At 45.2% G+C, this 17,084-nt stretch overlaps 1 long non-coding RNA gene across 1 annotated transcript in view; it reads left to right on the top strand.

Annotated features, from left to right (window-relative positions):
* Window positions 1-17,084, top strand: part of LOC132379871 (uncharacterized) — a 47,204-nt gene that overhangs the window by 18,176 nt on the left and 11,944 nt on the right. The window contains exon 2 of the long non-coding RNA XR_009507552.1: window positions 12,109-12,236. This is a non-coding gene — a long non-coding RNA (uncharacterized LOC132379871). The remainder of the gene's footprint in view (window positions 1-12,108; window positions 12,237-17,084) is intronic.

A 17,084-nucleotide genomic window follows, 5' to 3' on the forward strand; every position in this document is an offset into this window, starting at 1 on the left:
ATGTACAAGTCATCACATAAATGGAGACTAGGGTAGTGATCTCTGCAGAGCAGAGCACACAGAACTCATACCCACAGCTACACATACCAGCTACACATCACGAGTTAGACATGCACAAGGAGAGGCCAAAGCAATGCCATCCTAATGGCAGTACATTAATTTGCCTATGATTGGTGATTTGATGAAGGGCTTTCTTCTTGCTTGACAATAAATAAAAAACCCACATTGTAGGTTGCGCTTTTCTGCACCACATTCAATGGTAATGAAAAAATGCATGTTGAAAAAGGCAAAAGAGCGCCCCTTTCACCTCAGATGGTTGAGGAAGTTTGGTATCCTCAGAACTTTCTACAAGGGCACAATTGAGAGCATCCTGACTGGCTGTATCATTGTCTGGTATGGGAACTGTACTGGCCTCAATCACAGGTCTCTGCAGAGAGTGGTGCAGACAGCCCAGCACATCAGTAGTGTTGAGCTTCTCATGATTCAAGACATTTACAAGGACAGGTGTGTAAAAAGGGCCTGTAGGATCATTGGGAACCTAAGACATCCCAACCACAATCTACTCCAGTTGCTACCATCCGGGAAGTGGTACCACAGCATAAAAACCAGGACCAACAGGCTCCGGGACGACTTCTTCCACCAGGCTGTCAGAGTGATGAACTTGCGCTGACTTAAGTGTACTCTATATTACATTGACTGTTCTATTTATTATAAATTACTGCGATTGCACATTGCACATTTAGATGGAGATGTAAAGATTTTTACTCCTCATGCATGTGAAGGATATAAGAAATAAAGTCAATTCAATTCAATAACATCATCACACATGCTAATTATTCAGTATTTAATGGTTTTGTTAAGGTGAATTATGTTTGGAGATGTCAGTCTAATTTCCTGATGTGTGAGACTTCAACAAGAAATTGGGTGCAAAATGAAAATTCCCTCCCTCCCAAAATTTGCAAACACAGGATATCTGAAATAAAAATAGAAACTATCAGAAGAGCAGAGTGGACAGAGCCCTTGACATATCTCATTTATTTCCTGCTCTCACCCCTTCTCTTTCTAGACAGAACAAGACTAGAATTGAACTTCCATCCCACCGCCACAGCTGTTACCTGACCTGCCAAATTTTCTGCCTTTCTTTGAGATGTTAATTGAAACTTCTCTGCATTCTAAGCAATAAAATGCAAATACGTGCTCTAGGTACCTCTCTGTATAACTAAATTCATACACATAGTGATCTTATCCCTGTATATATGGCATAAGCATTAGGTGCTGTAATGCTGCTGTTAGTTGTTGCTGATGTATTTTAATGCTCTGAGCTTTTGCTGGCCTGAAGGTTTATTTATATTTTATTTTATAATAAAATATAATTATATATTATAATTATACATTATATATAATATAATTTTTAAATATAATTATTTTATAATTTAGAGACAGAGTGCTGAACTGGCTCTGTTGTGGCCCAACGAGACACATCACTAGCAACCCACCTCTAATCTAATCACAGGACAATTTACCCAATGTCCAACTAACCTACTAACTCGTATATCTTAGGACCATGGGAGGAATCCCGAGTACCCGGAGAAAACGTGTTCATGAGGAGGATGTACAAACTCCTTACGGAGGATGCCATGTTTGAATTCTGAACGTTGGTATCCCTGAGCTGTAATAGTATCATGTTACTTTCACCAGAACAATTGAAGGATTTATCCAGGATTATATTATAATTGGCAACAAGTGTCTTCTGTAAATAACCAGCAAGAAGAGCTGTTAGCAAAATCGTCATTGCAGCCCCAGATGATGACTTCCTTTGAAAGTCATGCTCTGATCCAAATTATAATCTAATGTTGTAAAGTGAACTGACAGAAATGGTCCTGCTGATTGGTCTCCTGACAGTGGAATGACTCATTTTATTTGCATGTTTGGTAAATGAGGCACCATCTGTAACTCTCAGAGATGTGAGGCAAGAGATAGGCTTTTATTAGCTGCAAGAAAGCACTGTCAGCAGCAAAAGACCATCACACAACATCCTGGAGACTGAGGGAGGAGCAGTGCCCCAATCGCCTTTATACAGGGGTCTGTGGGAGGAGCCACAGGAGCAGTCAGCAGGGGGCGTGTCCAGACAGGTATATGTAGTTCACCACAGTAACTGTACAAGGGAGAGAGAGAGCTGAAATACAGAGGGGAGCCATTTTTTCTTAAAATGGAAGCAATGGATTTTTAAGTGAAATTAAATAAAGTGCTTTCTGTTAGTCTGCAACATGGTTGGAAATGAAGATGGAAACACCAAACAGACAGGAGGATTGAATATACCATGAAACTTGGGTTTATGAGGCTGTGAGGAAGTAGCTCTACTTGCAAGGGCACCATGATGAGAACGTGCAGACACACATAATGCCACAGTAAAGGAATGAATAAAATACTTGTATTTACAGCTATCAGCTTCAAAGTGCTTTGCAACCTCACCGATTGTATTGTAGTAGTTGGAATTATCCTGTCTGAAAATATATTCCAACAATTGAAACAGTATTTTAAAGCACAGATCTGAGATAGCAGAGAATTGTAATTCTAGCACCACAGTCAGACAATGGACTGAACAGTGAGTGCTCTCTTCATTGTGCCGTAGGATATAGCGAGGCATCACAGCTTGTGGAGCTTCTCAATTCCAGACTGAAAGATAGCTTCACGGGGGACCGAAGTTTTAAATGGGTCCAGATTAAGACAATGAGATATTCACTTACTTTGGCAGTTCGGATCGCAACTTCACATTTCTGGTTCAGAATCCTGATTACATTATGAACAATTTCCAGCTTTCTCCATTTCCAACAGTGAGTGCCTCTCAAATGAAGCTGTGATTGAAAGTTCTACATCTATTTGTTGTAATTGTTAAACAAATGGTGTAATTTACAGTGCTCATGTATAGATATTAGACTATAGTATTAAAACAAGAAGACATCCTTACGTTAGATATGTCTTTTTCTTCTACCACACTGTGGATCCACTGGTCAGGGTGTCAGTTGATGCTCTTCAGCATTTCTGCTTTAGTGACAAATGTCCATGTGGAAATCAACATTATGTTCAGATGTTGAACAGCCTTTGTGCAACATGGCAAGATGCTCATACACAGTTATGGTCTCCATACACTTTGTGCCAACATAACAGAAATGCAGTTACTCTAATTATCATCCAGTCTTCTTGGCCGCTACCATAATCCAGAACATTAGCCGAACTGCAGGTTCAAGAGGTTTCTTTTTTTCTCTCTAATTTTAGATGTATAGGATAACACATCTCCTTCAGCCTACCTCTTCCAGCCTATTGCTCTGTCCATAGCCATCTGAACACATTGTAGCGGTGCGCTGCACACAGCGCTGAAATAACGACACGCAGTTGCTGAATTGCAGTTGCAAAAGAGGTTTATTCAAACTTCGCGGCTTCGCTTTTAAGCCTTCCTGTTCCCCGGGCGAGAATGCTATAGGGGCAGATATTCACAGTCCCGTCCCGTGTGCGGGCTTTTCCCCTTGCTGGTGAAGAAAGCCTGGCGCCCTTTTTGGGGCCGGCCTCAATGCCGGTGCGCGCCACTTTCTGCGCTGGGAAGCGGGTCGCCACATAACCCCCCCCCAGAACCGGCGATACGCCCCCCAATGTCCTCAGTCTGGGTCGGACTCTGTTTGGGAGGTCTGCCTCTGCGCCGCGGTGCCGGAATCTCGACCGGCTGCGCCACGTCCACATGGGCTGGTTTGAGTCGATCCACTGTGAAAACCTCCCCTTTCCCCCTAATGTCCAGCACGAGTGTGGACCTGTTGTTTCTGATTACCGTAAACGGCCCCTCGTAGGGCCGTTGTAGCGGTGTCCGGTGTCCGGTGTCCGCCCCATCATACAAAAACAAACTTCCAGTTCTGCAGGTCTTTGGGTAGCAGGTCGGGTTCTGCCCATGCTGTGAAGTGGGTATGGGGGCTAGGTTACGGAGTCTCTCGTGTAGTTTTTCCAGGACTGCTGCGGGTTCTTCCCCTTACCCCCTTGGGGCTGGTATGAATTCTCCTGAGACGACCAGGGGTGCGCCGTACACCAACTCGGCCAACGAGGTGTGCAGATCCTCTTTGGGCGCCCTGCGGATTCCGAACAGGACCCAGGGAAACTCATCCACCCAGTTAGGCCCTGTGAGGCGGGCCATGAGAGCCAACTTCAGCTGCCGGTGGAAACGCTCCACTACTCTGTTTGACTGTAGGTGGTATGCAGTTGTGTGGTGCAGCTGTGTCCCCAAAAGGCTGGCCATAGCTGACCACAGGCTGGAGGTGAACTGGGCGCCTCTGTTGGAGGTAATGTGGGCTGGTACACCAAAGTGAGATACCCAGGTTGCAATCAGTGCTCGGGCATAGGATTCGGAGGTGGTGTCGGTGAGCGGGACTGCCTCTGGCCATCTTGTGAACCGGTCCATGATAGTCAGGAGGTGCCGCGCTCCTCGCGACACTGGCAGGGGGCCCACGATATCCACATGAATGTGGTCGAAACGCCAGTGGTTGGGTGGAACTGCTGCGGCAGGGCTTTGGTGTGCCGCTGCACCTTGGCTGTTTGGCAGTGCATGCACGTTCTGGCCCATTCACTGACCTGCTTGCGGAGTCCGGACCTGTTGGCTACCATCTGGACGGTTGACCTGATGGAGGGGTGCGCTAAGTTGTGAATGGAGTCGAAAACACGTTGCTGCTGAAACGATGGGGCGAGGTTGGCTGGTGGTGACGTCACAGAGTAGGGTCCTCTCACCTACGGGGAGGTCCTGGAGCTGCAAACCGGAGACTGAAGTTCTGTAACTAGGGACCTCCTCATCTGCCTGCTGCTCCTCCGCCAGCGCTTCATAGTCTACCCCCGGGACAGGGCTTGGATGTTAGGTCTGGAGTGAACATCCACCACGACATTGTCCTTTTCTGACACATGCCGGATATCCGTCGTGTATTCAGAGATGTAGGACAGATATCGCTGCTGGCGGGACGACCAGGTGTCAGATGATTTCGTGAACACAAAGGTAAGCGGCTTGTGGTCCATGAACGTGGTGAAGGGCCTACCTTCTAAGAAATACCTGAAATGCCAAATTGCCAGGTACAGCACCAGCAGTTCCCGGTCGAAAGCACTGTATTTGAGCTTGGGTGGTCATAGGTATTTGCTGAAGAATGCCAGGGGTTGCCAGCAACCCTCGATGAGTTGTTCCAGCACTCCACCGACTGCTGTGTTGGATGCGTCCACTGTGAGGGCGGTAGGGATGTCTATTCTGGGGTGCACTAGCATCGCGGCGTTTGCCAAGGCTTCTTTGGTTTTAATGAAAGTGGCTGTGGACTCCTCATCCCAGGTAATGTCCTTGCCTGGACCCGACATCAGGGCGAACAGGGGGCGCATGATTCGGGCTGCTGAGAGGAGGAAGCGGTGGTAGAAATTCACCATACTCACGAATTCCTGCAGGCCTTTGATTGTGTTGGGTCGGGGGAAATGGCGGACTGCGTCTTCCTTAGCGGGCAGAGGGGTTGCCCCGTCTTTAGTAATCCTGTGGCCCAGGAAGTCGATGGTGTTGAGCCTGAATTGGCATTTGGCCGGGTTGATTGTCAGGCCGTATTCACTCAGTTGGGCGTAGAGTTGATGGAGGTGGGACAGATGCTCCTGACAACTACTGCTGGCTATGTGGATGTCGTCCAAATAGATGAAAGCGAAGTCTAGGTCATGTCCCACCGTGTCCATTAACCGCTGGAATGTCTGTGTGGCATTCTTTAGGCCGAACGGGGTGATGAGCGCTGTTTTGGGGATGTCGTCCGAATGCATCGGGATTTGATGGTATCTCCGGACGAGGTCTACCTTGGAGAAGATCCGTGCACCATGCAGGTTTGCTGCAAAGTCCTGAATGTGCAGCACAGGGTAGCGGTCTGGTGTTGTAGACTCGTTCAGCCTGCAGTAGTTGCCGCATGGTCTCCAGCCCCCTGTTGCCTTGGGCACCATGTGCAGGGGGGAGGCCCATGGGCTGTCGGACTAGTGCCGTATGATCCCCAATTCCTCCATCCTCTTGAACTCCTCCTTCGCCAGTCGGAGCTTGTCCGGGGGAAGCCTTCGAGCACGGGCGTGGAGGGGTGGTCCTTGTGTCGGGATGTGGTGCTTTAATCTGTGTCTGAGCAATGCTGCCGTGAACTGCGGTGCCAGAACCGATGGGAAATCCACCAGGACTCTGGTGTAGTCGTTGTCGGACAGTTTGATGAAGTCTAGGTGTGGGGCCGGCAACTGGGCTTCACCCAGGGAGAATGTTTGAAAGGTCTCGGCGTGTACCAGTCTCTTCCTGGGCAGGTCGATCAGTAGGCTGTGAGCCCGCAAAAAATCCGCTCCCAGGAGCGGTTGGGCTACGGCGGCCAGTGTGAAGTTCCACGTGAACCGGCTGGAGCTGACCTGTAGCCGCACCGTACGGGTGCTGTAGGTCCTTACTGTGCTACCGTTTGTGGCCCTCAGGGTGGGACCCGGTTCTCTGTTGGGGGTAACTCATCGGAGGTAAGACGCTGATCTCAGCTCTGGTGTCAACCAAACTGCGGCGTCCCGACTGCTTGTCACAGACATACAGGAGGCTATCCCGATGGCCAGCCGCCGTAGCCATCAGGGGCGGCTGGCCCTGGCGTTTCCCGGGTACTTGCAGGGCGGGCTACAGCGGTGGGCTTCTGCTCCCCACTGCTGGTGGTAGAAGCACCGTAGTTCATTGGTCTCCTCACACCTGCCTCCGGGGTTAGCGGGCTCTGCGGCCAGGCCTGGTCTGGTCTGTTGCTGGGAGCGTGGCCTGGTGATCTGTGCGACAGACGCCCCACTCACCTTCTTGGCATTCCACAGCACGTCTGCCCAGGCTGCCATCTTCCGAGGGTCACTGAAATCCGCGTTGGACAGCAGCAGGCGTATGTCCTCGGGCAGCTGCTCCAGGAACGCCTGCCCAAACATGAGACAGGGCTTGTGTCCGATAGCCAGGGACAGCATCTCGTTCATCAAAGCTGATGGCGGCCTGTCTCCCAAACCATCCAGGCGCAGTAAGCGGGCAGCTCGCTTGCGCCGTGAGAGTCCGAAAGTCCTTATGAGCAGGGATTTGAATTCTGTGTATTTGCCATCCACTGGAGGTGATTGTATGAACTCCTCAACCTGGGCGGCTGTCTCCTGGTCGAGGGAGCTCACCACATAGTAGTAACGTGTGGCATCTGAGGTTATCTGCCGAATGTGGAATTGGGCTTCTGCTTGCTGGAACCATAGGTGAGGTCGCAGCGTTCAGAAGCTTGGCAGTTTTAATGAAACTTCATGAACAGATGTGGCGTCGTTCATCTCGGGTCCAAATATCGTTTGGGCTGTCGGGGTCACCAGTTGTAGCGGTGTGCTACACACAGCGCTGAAATAACGACACGCAGTCAGTGAGTTGCAGTTGCAAAAGAGATTTTTTCAAACTTCGCGGCCTCGCTTTAAAGCATTCCTGTTCCCGCCCTCCCTGGGCGGGAATGCTGTAGGTGCGCATATTCACAGTCCCGTCTCATGCGCGGGCTTTTCCCCTTGCTGGTGAAGAAAGCCTGGCGCCCTTTTTGGGGCCAGCCTCAATGCCGGCGCGCGCCACTTTGTGAGCCGGTTTGAGTGCACTGGGAAGTGGGTCGCCACAACATTTTATTTAATCTGACAGCCAGACCTGATTTGTAGCATTCACTGTCCTCCTTTTCCCTTGAATTGTTTGTATTCATTCTCCAGAGTCATTTTAATGCAGTACCAATAGAACCTTTTCCTTTAATGTACAGTTTATTATTGATCTTTTCACATAAGGTGTGTCAAGCCTTCTAAAAAGATGCTTGTGTTGCTCACAAATCTGCAACAGTACGAGTACAGTCTTAGCTTGTTTTCTCTCTGTGAATCACTATTCCCATTGCTAGTGTGGGCCCAAGCTACTGATAACACCTTCGATCATCTGTGGCATCAGCTTACCTGTTTAAGCTGCTGGTGGACCACTTATCAAACCCTCGTGGTAAACACATATCAGAGTAGATCTGGCCCAGCTCCCATCAACAAGGTAAGTGGAGCAATGTTTTATTAAGGTATTTAAAGTATTTTGAATTTAAGTCTGTGTTTCTTAAAGTACTAAGATTATACATTTAAATTATCAGAGATAATTAAAGAACTTGTTAAATGATTAAACCATTAGACACAATTATCAGAGACATTCACAAAATAGTTTATGGACAGTTGGTGATGCTGAGGCACAGGATGTAAAACCGCCGAAGCTATATGTGGGTGTGGTTGCCTGGCTGTAGTGGAACAGTCTTCAATGTAGTGGGCTTCCAGAATGGCAGACTGCATCTGGGGCCATGCTGGAAGAGGTAGAATGGCCCAAGGGCAGGATGACCCAAGAGCAATAGGCCATATGCTGAAAATGACACAGAGATTGAGAACCTCAAAATCCTGAATTTGATTCTATGGATGGGAACCTTGCTGGCAGGACTGAAGAGGCTCCAAAAAGGTTTAGTGCAAAAAAAAGCTGGACCTTCATGCAGAGGAATGTACAGCAACACAATTAATAGTAACATAGACCAGCATGTCCTTCATTCTACTACTGTTTCCAAATTAGCAATGTAATGATGGCACAATGAGGAGAGCAGAAGTAGTACTTAGAGCCACATTGGATCCAGAAAGAAATGAGATATCAGCGTGGCAAAGCCACAGCATAGAACCACATGCTAACATCGCAAACATTATTTGTGGTTCTACAAATGTCACATGAGGTGCTGTGAATGCTGCTAGACAGTTAAACACCTTGTTTAGTGTGGCTCAGTACATAACTGCTAAAAATGGTGGAGACTCAAGAGACTGCAGGAACTGGAGCAACAGCCAGTCTGCTGGTGGAACTTAGCTGCTCGAGCAGCATCCATGGAAGGAAAGGAATCCTTGACGTTTTGGATTCTCATGTGGAACACTGTGGTGGCTTCAGAGACCATGAAATAAAACTAAGATTTACTGTCAGCATGATCAGCAACTAATTTACATTGTTAGCAGTTTTGGCCTGGGGCTAACAAAAGTGTTTTTTTTTGTAGATCTTCACACTTAAGGCTTGCTGGCTTCCACTTTGATTCTGTACGCTCTGCAGCCAAATCTGCAGCAAGAACCTACAATTCATGAAACAAAGTTTGATTAAGTGAAAATAAACAAGCTTGTTCTCCCAGCATGCTAGAGGCAATCAACGTGATTCTGAACATGCTGCTGAGTACCTCCAGCATATTGTGTGCATTGCTCTATGTGAGCTGAGGTTTGGGGGAGATACAAATTGCGGTAATCATGAAACAAGCAAGACAATGTCAGATTACAGGATGTGAGACAGATTGGTGAAATGAAAGGACATAAATATAACTACAACTTACAGGAAGTAGTTAAATAAATAGAGCAAAAGTGGAATAGCTGATGGTGGAGGGGAAGAAGCTGTTCCTAAACCACTAAGTATGTGTCCTGAGGCTCCTGTACTCACTCCCCAATGGTAGAAAAGAGAAGAGGGCACATCCTGGATGGTGAGTGTTCTTAATGATGGATGTTACCTTCTTGAGCAATGCCTTTGAAGATGTCCTCGATTATAGAGTTTGTGATTTGGCTGATGAGTCCATAATCCTCTGCAGCCTTTTTGGATCCAGTTGGAGCCTGCACACCAGGTGCTAATGCAACCAGTCAGAATGCTCTCCACCATATACATGTATAGATTTGAGAGTCTTGCAGACAGACCGAATCTGCTCAAACTCCAGATGAAATATAGCTGCTGACATGCTTTCTTCATGATTAGACCAATCTGCTAAGCCCAGGATAGGTCCTCTGAGATGCTGAAGTCCAGGAACTTGAAGCTGTTTGTACTCTTTACCCTCCAATAATGATTGGTGTGTGTTCTCCTGACTTTCCGTTCCTGAACTTCACAATCAATTTCTTGGTCTTGCTGATGTTAAGTGCAAGGTTGTCATTGAGGAACCACTTATCTGGTTGTTCTAGCTCATCCTGAATGCCTCCTCAATAGCATCTGAGGTTTAGCCGACAACAGTGGTATAATTGCCAAATTTACAGATGGCACTTGAGCTCTGCCTGGCCACAGAGTCAAAAGCACAGTGAGTGTCAAGCAATGGGCTTAGCACACATCCTTGAGGGACATCTGTGTTGATTATCAGCAAGGAGAAGATCTGTTGTTATTATTGATCCACACGGACTGTATGGTGTCTGTCAAGGATCCAATTGCAGAAGGAGGTACAGAGGCCCTGGTTTTGAAGCATATTGATTAGTACTAATGGGATGATGGTGTATTCAACACCGTTATAGCCACGCTATAATCAATAACCTGCAGCCTGGTGTAGGTATTGCTGTTGTTCAGGTGGTCCAAAGTTGAATGGAGAGCCAGTGTGATTGTGTCTGCTATGAACCTGTTCTGGTAGTTGGCACACTATGGAGATCCAAATCCTTGCTCAGGCCGAAGTCAATTCCGGCCATGGTTAACCTATCAAAACACTTTATCATGGTAGATATGAGTGCTACCGGGTGATAGTCATTAAGGAAGCTCACCCTACGTTTCTTGAGTAGAATCAAAATGATTCAGAATCAGGTTAAATATCATTGACATATGTTGTGAGATGTGTTGTTTTGTGGCAGCAGTACAGCACAAAACAAAACAACTATAAATTACAATTAGAAATATATAGTGCATTCCAGTTAATTGGGACATATTGGGACCAGTACATTTTGGCCCAATTAAATGGCTGCCCCATTTACCAAAGTTTCATGGAAAACAAAAAGGTACAAAAAAGACAAACAACCATTTAACTGAGGAATAAATTATGTATTTAAATGAAATACTAAACAAATTAAGACACTAACAATACTACTACAGTGCTATAAAAATGTATTAGTTCCTAATAGTTACTGATGGAGGAATTCATTTAGTGTACACTGACATGTTCTTTTGATTGATTGGAAATTGTCACAATCACGGATTTGACAGCGCAGTAGATACAGCACTTGCGCTTGTGAATGTACACGTGCCAGCTAATTATTATTTCATTGTGATAGTATTTAACTCCATGCATGTCACCATAGTGCATGTCACCATAGTGTTGAGACTTGGGCACAGCACAGCAATGCTTCGCTGCCTGTTTGCATTCAGTCTTGTCTGAGAAATTGGACTGTTGAGTCAGCTGACTCCGAAGACTAGCGGTATTCATTTAATATTTAGTTGTTCTTTTCAATTGCAGTGTAGGCTTCATTTTCTATTTGAGAGTTTTAGTTATTGACCCTGTTTGGCCTAGTGTTCATTGTTTTCTTTTACCTATAACACTGTTCGCATTAAAGTCTGTGAAATATCGACCCACTTCAGTGTCTCTCACAACGCGGTTGGGCCATATCTGAACCTGGTGACAGAAGTGAATAAAATTAGCACAGACACCAAGTGCAGATAATGGAATGCCGTCATACAATGCTATCGACAATTGTATCTTACAAATGGTCAGTTTCATTACAACATTCAAGATGATTATCAATACCTTCAAGTTCTTCATAATTCCTAACTTGTTGAAGTAGTGAAATTGTTTCATTCGTACTACTGGCCATTTCTGTCAGCTCCAAGTCTGAATGCTTGAAACTGCAGTGAACAAAATGGTTCTGAAATGTCCTACTACTTATTTCTCCCCAATTATCAGTGACAAAATCACTTCTTTTTGAACACAAACATACACAACTGATGCTACTTAAAAACTATTTGCTCTAACCACAATGTAGTGTTTAATTGCCACACAGGTGCATGCAACGTATGCTAGTCTGCTGTCCCAGGTAAGTGATCTAGTCTCCCAAATGAACAAAGGGAATTCTGGATATTTTCTTGATTTGCTTTTGTTCCTTAAGAGTTGTCCCAAATAAGTGGCTGCCCAGATGAACCGATGACCCAATTACTGTATTTATACTGTAAAATATACTGTATTTTTTTTAAAATTAAGTAAGTAGTTAAAAAGATAGCAAAATAGTGAGATAGAGTTTATGGGTTTATTTTTTGTTAAGAAATCAGATTGCAGATGGGAAGAAGCTGTTCATAAAATGTTGAATTTGTCTCTTCAGGCTCCAGTACCTACTCTCTGATAGAAGCATTGAGAAGAGGGTGTGACTTGAGTGGTGTTGGTCCTTAATGATCGAAGCCACCTTTGTGCGGCATTTGCTTTTGAGGATTGATGCCCCTTTTAAAGCAGGTGGGAACTTCCGACTGCCTACATTCTTGCATTTCTGTCACTACCAAGGACTCTGCTGCAGGCTGTGAGTGCTCTCGCAGGTGGGCTACAGAACAAGATTGGCAATTATGCTCATGAGTATGCACATTTCAGCCAATTAGTGTTTCATTGTGGTGATATTTAATTCTCTTCCTTCCATTTCACTCTTATTGAGTCTTGACAAAAAGCACAGCAACATCAACACTCTGCTTACCTTTGTCCTTTGCAAGAGATTTTAGCTAATGGCCCTGTTGGTCTTGCATTTCCTTAATTTTGCACAGTTCTTAAACGCTGGTGAACTGTTCATCCATTTCAGTGCCTCTGCTAAGACCTGACCACAAAAAAAAATGGACCTAGCAAAGAGAGAGTGCGAGAGCACCCGTCTATGCCCCTGACATTTGTTGGTCAGATAGGAGAGAAGTTACAATTAGTGGAGGCTGTTTTGGCAGAGGCGACCCATGCAGTGCAACAGTTACTCGCAGAATGACAAGCCCAGCCCAAGCTGAAGTTCATGGAGGAGAAGCTAAAATCTGTAGAGTCTGGGTTGGCAGAAGTGTTTCGCACAGTTTAACAAGTACTTTCAGAGTGGCAAGCCCAGTCCATGCAGGAAGAATAGGTGACAGCCCTCACAGTGACAGTTCAGCAACCTACCATAAACAGCTGGATTCTGGTGGAAGCAATTACTGCTCTCATGGCCGTGGTTCAGCAGTTGACTATTGACAGTCAGAATCAGGTGACACTCTTGCTGCCGCAGTTCAGCCTCCTTCAGCCAGCTCTGTTCCACTCCGCAGCATCTCCTATGTGCTCCCCTTCAACAGTCTCCCCTTCAACACTCAGCCACTAATGCCCCGACTCCCGTGACCAGACCAGAATCACGTATTCCTCCATCAGGAAGATACTGCGGTGACCCTGAAGACTGCAGGAATTTTATTCCCCAGTGTGAGTTGACTTTCCAAGCCCAACCAGGTTGGTTCAGTGATGATGTGTATAAACTGGTCTATCTGGTGAATCTCATAGATGGTCTTCATTCAGCTTGTTCAATGTCCTAAGAGAACCAGGTTCTCCTGCAGCCCAGTCATTCCCGAAATTTATAGCTGAGTTCAAGAGAGGTTTTGATCTTCCAGAATGGAGTCAGGTGGCTGCCCACAGACTATTGGACCTGTGCCAAGAGAAAGGGAAAGCAATAGAGTACACAGTAAAGTTTCACACACTTGTGGTTCAGAGATGGTGAAATGAGGAATCCCTTTTCACTGCCTTCCAGAGTGGGCTGAGCGCAGGGTCCAGCTTGAGACTGCAGTGAACAATGAGTAGAACAGCCTGGATGGTCGGATAAATCCGGTCATTCTAATTGAGAAACAGGCAATATAATTTTGCAGAGAAAGAATGGATCAAGCTTCCTTCTCTATAGATTACCGTCTGTCTTCATCCCTTTCCAGATTACATAGTACACAGTTCATGGAGGAGTCTATGCAGGTGGGGCACTTGCATCTGTCTGAGGAGGATGGTGATCAGTAAAGAACAGGCTTCTGTCTCTACACCTGCCCCTCCACCTATCTTTGCATTGTCTGAAACCTTTGCAACAAAACCATCAATTCCATCATCCAAATTATCGACATATAGCGTAAAAAGAAACAGTCCTAACACAGACCCCTGTTGAACATCACTAGTCACTGGCAGCCAAACAGAAAAGGCTTCCTTTATTCACACTCTTCGCTCCCTGCCAATCAGCCACTGCTTTATCCATGTTAGAATTTTTCCTGTAATACCATTGGCTCATAGCTTTTTAAGCAGCCTTCATGTGTGGCATCTTGTCAAAGGCGTTCTGAAAATGCAATATCAACCAATTCTCCTTTGTCTATTCTGCTTGTTCTTTCTTCAAAGAATTCCAACAGATTTGTCAGGGAAGATTTTCCCTTGAAGAAACCATGCCGACTACAGCCTATTTTGCCTCCAAGTTCCCTAAGACCTCTTCCTTAATAATCGACTTACATCTTCTCAACCACTCAGGTCAGACTAACTGACCTATTGTTTTCTTTCTTCTGCCTCTCTCCCTTCTTGAAGAGTGGAGTCACATTTGCAATTTTCCAGTCTTCTGGGACCATTCCAGAATCTGGTGATTCTTGGATGATCATTACCAATGCTTCCATGAGCTCTTTAGTCACCTCTTTCAGAACTTTGGGGTGTACACCATCTGGTTCTGTTGACTGATTTATCTTCAGACCTCTCAACTTCCCTAAAGCATTCTCTGTATATAACCATATAACAATCACAGCACGGAAACAGGCCATCTCGGCCCTCCTAGTCCGTGCTGAACTCTTAATCTCATCTAGTCCCACCTACCCGCACTCAGCCCATAACCTTCCACTCATTTCCTGTCCATATACCTATCCAATTTTACCTTAAGTGACACAACTGAACTGGCCTCTACTACTTCTACAGGAAGCTCATTCCACACAGCTATCACTCTCTGAGTAAAGAAATACCCCCTTGTGTATCCCTTAAACTTCTGCCCCCAACTCTCAAATCATGTCCTCTCGTTTGAATCTCCCCTGCTCTCAATGGAAACAGCCTATTCATGTCAACTCTATCTATCCCTCTCAAAATTTTAAATACCTCGATCAAATCCCCCCTCAATCTTCTACGCTGCAATGAATAGAGACCTAACTTGTTCAACCTTTCTCTGTAACTTAAGTGCTGAAACCCAGGTAACATCCTCGTAAATCGTCTCTGCACTCTCTCTAATTTATTGATATCTTTCCTATAATTCGGTGACCAGAACTGCACACAATATTCTAAATTTGGCCCTACCAATGCCTTGTACAATTTTAACATTACATTCCAACTTCTGTACTCAATGCTTTGATTTATAAAGGCCAGCGTTCCAAAAGCCTTCTTCACCACCCTATCTACATGAGACTCCACCTTCAGGGAACTATGCACTGTTATTCCTAGATTTCTCTGTTCCTCTGCATTCCTCAATGTCCTACCATTTACCCTGTATGTTCTATTTGGATTATTCCTGCCAAAATGTAGAACCTCATACTTCTCAGCATTAAACTCCATCTGCCAATGTTCAGCCCATTCTTCTAACCGGCATAAATCTCCCTGCAAGCTTTGAAAACCCACCTCGTTATCCACAACACCTCCTACCTTAGTATCATCAGCATACTTACTAATCCAATTTACCACCCCATCATCCAGATCATTTATGTATATTACAAACAACATTGGGCCCAAAACAGATCCCTGAGGCACCCCGCTAGTCACCGGCCTCCATCCCGATAAACAATTATCCATCACTACTCTCTGGCATCTCCCATCTAGCCACTGTTGAATCCATTTTATTACTCCAGCATTAATATCTAATGACTGAACCTTCTTAACTAACCTTCCATGTGGAACTTTGTCAAAGGCTTTGCTGAAGTCCATATAGACTACATCCACTGCCTTACCCTCGTCAACATTCCTCGCAACTTCTTCAAAAAATTCAATAAGGTTTGTCAAACATGACCTTCCACGCACAAATCCATGCTGGCTACTCCTAATCAGATCCTGTCTATCCAGATAATTATTAATACTATCCCTAAGAATACTTTCCATTAATTTACCCACTACTGATGTCAAACTGACAGGTCTATAATTGCTAGGCTTACTTCTAGAACCCTTTTTAAACAATGGAACCACATGAGCAATACGCCAATCTTCCGGCACAATCCCTGTTTCTAATGACATCTTAAAGATCTCCGTCAGAGCTCCTGCTATTTCTACACAAAACTTCCCTCAAGGTCCTGGGGAATATCCTGTCAGGACTCGGAGATTTATACACTTTTAAATTTCTTAAAAGCGCCAGTACTTCCACCTCTTTAATTGTCATAGGTTCCATAACTTCCTTACTTGTTTCCCACACCTTAGACAATTCAATATCCTTCTCCTTAGTGAATACCGAAGAGAAGAAGTCGTTCAAAATCTCTCCCATTTCCCTCGGCTCCACACATAGCTGACCACTCTGATTCTCTAAGGGGCCAATTTAGGATTACTTCACACACTGCATGACTTCTGACACTCAGAACTACAACCATACTGCTAGTATCTTACACAGTGAAGTCTGATGCAAAATACTTATTCAGTTTGTCGGCCATTTCATTGTCCCCCATTACAATCTGATATTCACTCGCCTCTTTTAAACTTTGTATACCTGAAGAAACTTTTGATACTTTGTTTAATATTATTAGATAGCTTACTTTCATATTCCTTCTTAATGACTTTTTAGTTGCCTTCTGCTGGTTTCTAAAAGCTTCCCAATCCTCTAACTTCCCACTAATTTTTGCTCTATTATGTGTCTTCTCTTTGGCTTTTATGTTGGCTTTGATTTCTCTTGTTAGCCACAGTTGTGCTGTCTCTCCTTTAGAATACTTTTTCTTCTTTGCAATGTATGTATCCTGTGACTTCCAAATAGCTTCCAGAAATTCCAGCCACTGCTGCTCTGCTGTCACCCCTGCCAGTGTTTTTTTCCCCCAATCAATTCTGGCAAACTCCTCTCTCATGCCTCTGTAATTCCTTTTACTCTCATCCCTGCCAGTGTTTTTTTTTCCCAATCAATTCTGGCCAACTCCTCTCTCATGTCTCTGTAATTCCCTTTACTCCACTGAAATGCTGATATATCCTGTGCAATGGAGTCAACTGAAAGTGAATTAAGAAAGGTACTGCACAACAGTGTTCAATGATGGTACAGGAAAACTCAATTATGGGCTCAGAGCATGATGCAAAAGATACCCTGCACTGTCTCAGGTCTAGGTAGCAACTCAAAATGTTTGCAATGTGCAGCAGAAA

This window comes from Hypanus sabinus, chromosome 2 (assembly GCF_030144855.1).
Source record: "Hypanus sabinus isolate sHypSab1 chromosome 2, sHypSab1.hap1, whole genome shotgun sequence".
Taxonomy (NCBI): domain Eukaryota; kingdom Metazoa; phylum Chordata; class Chondrichthyes; order Myliobatiformes; family Dasyatidae; genus Hypanus; species Hypanus sabinus.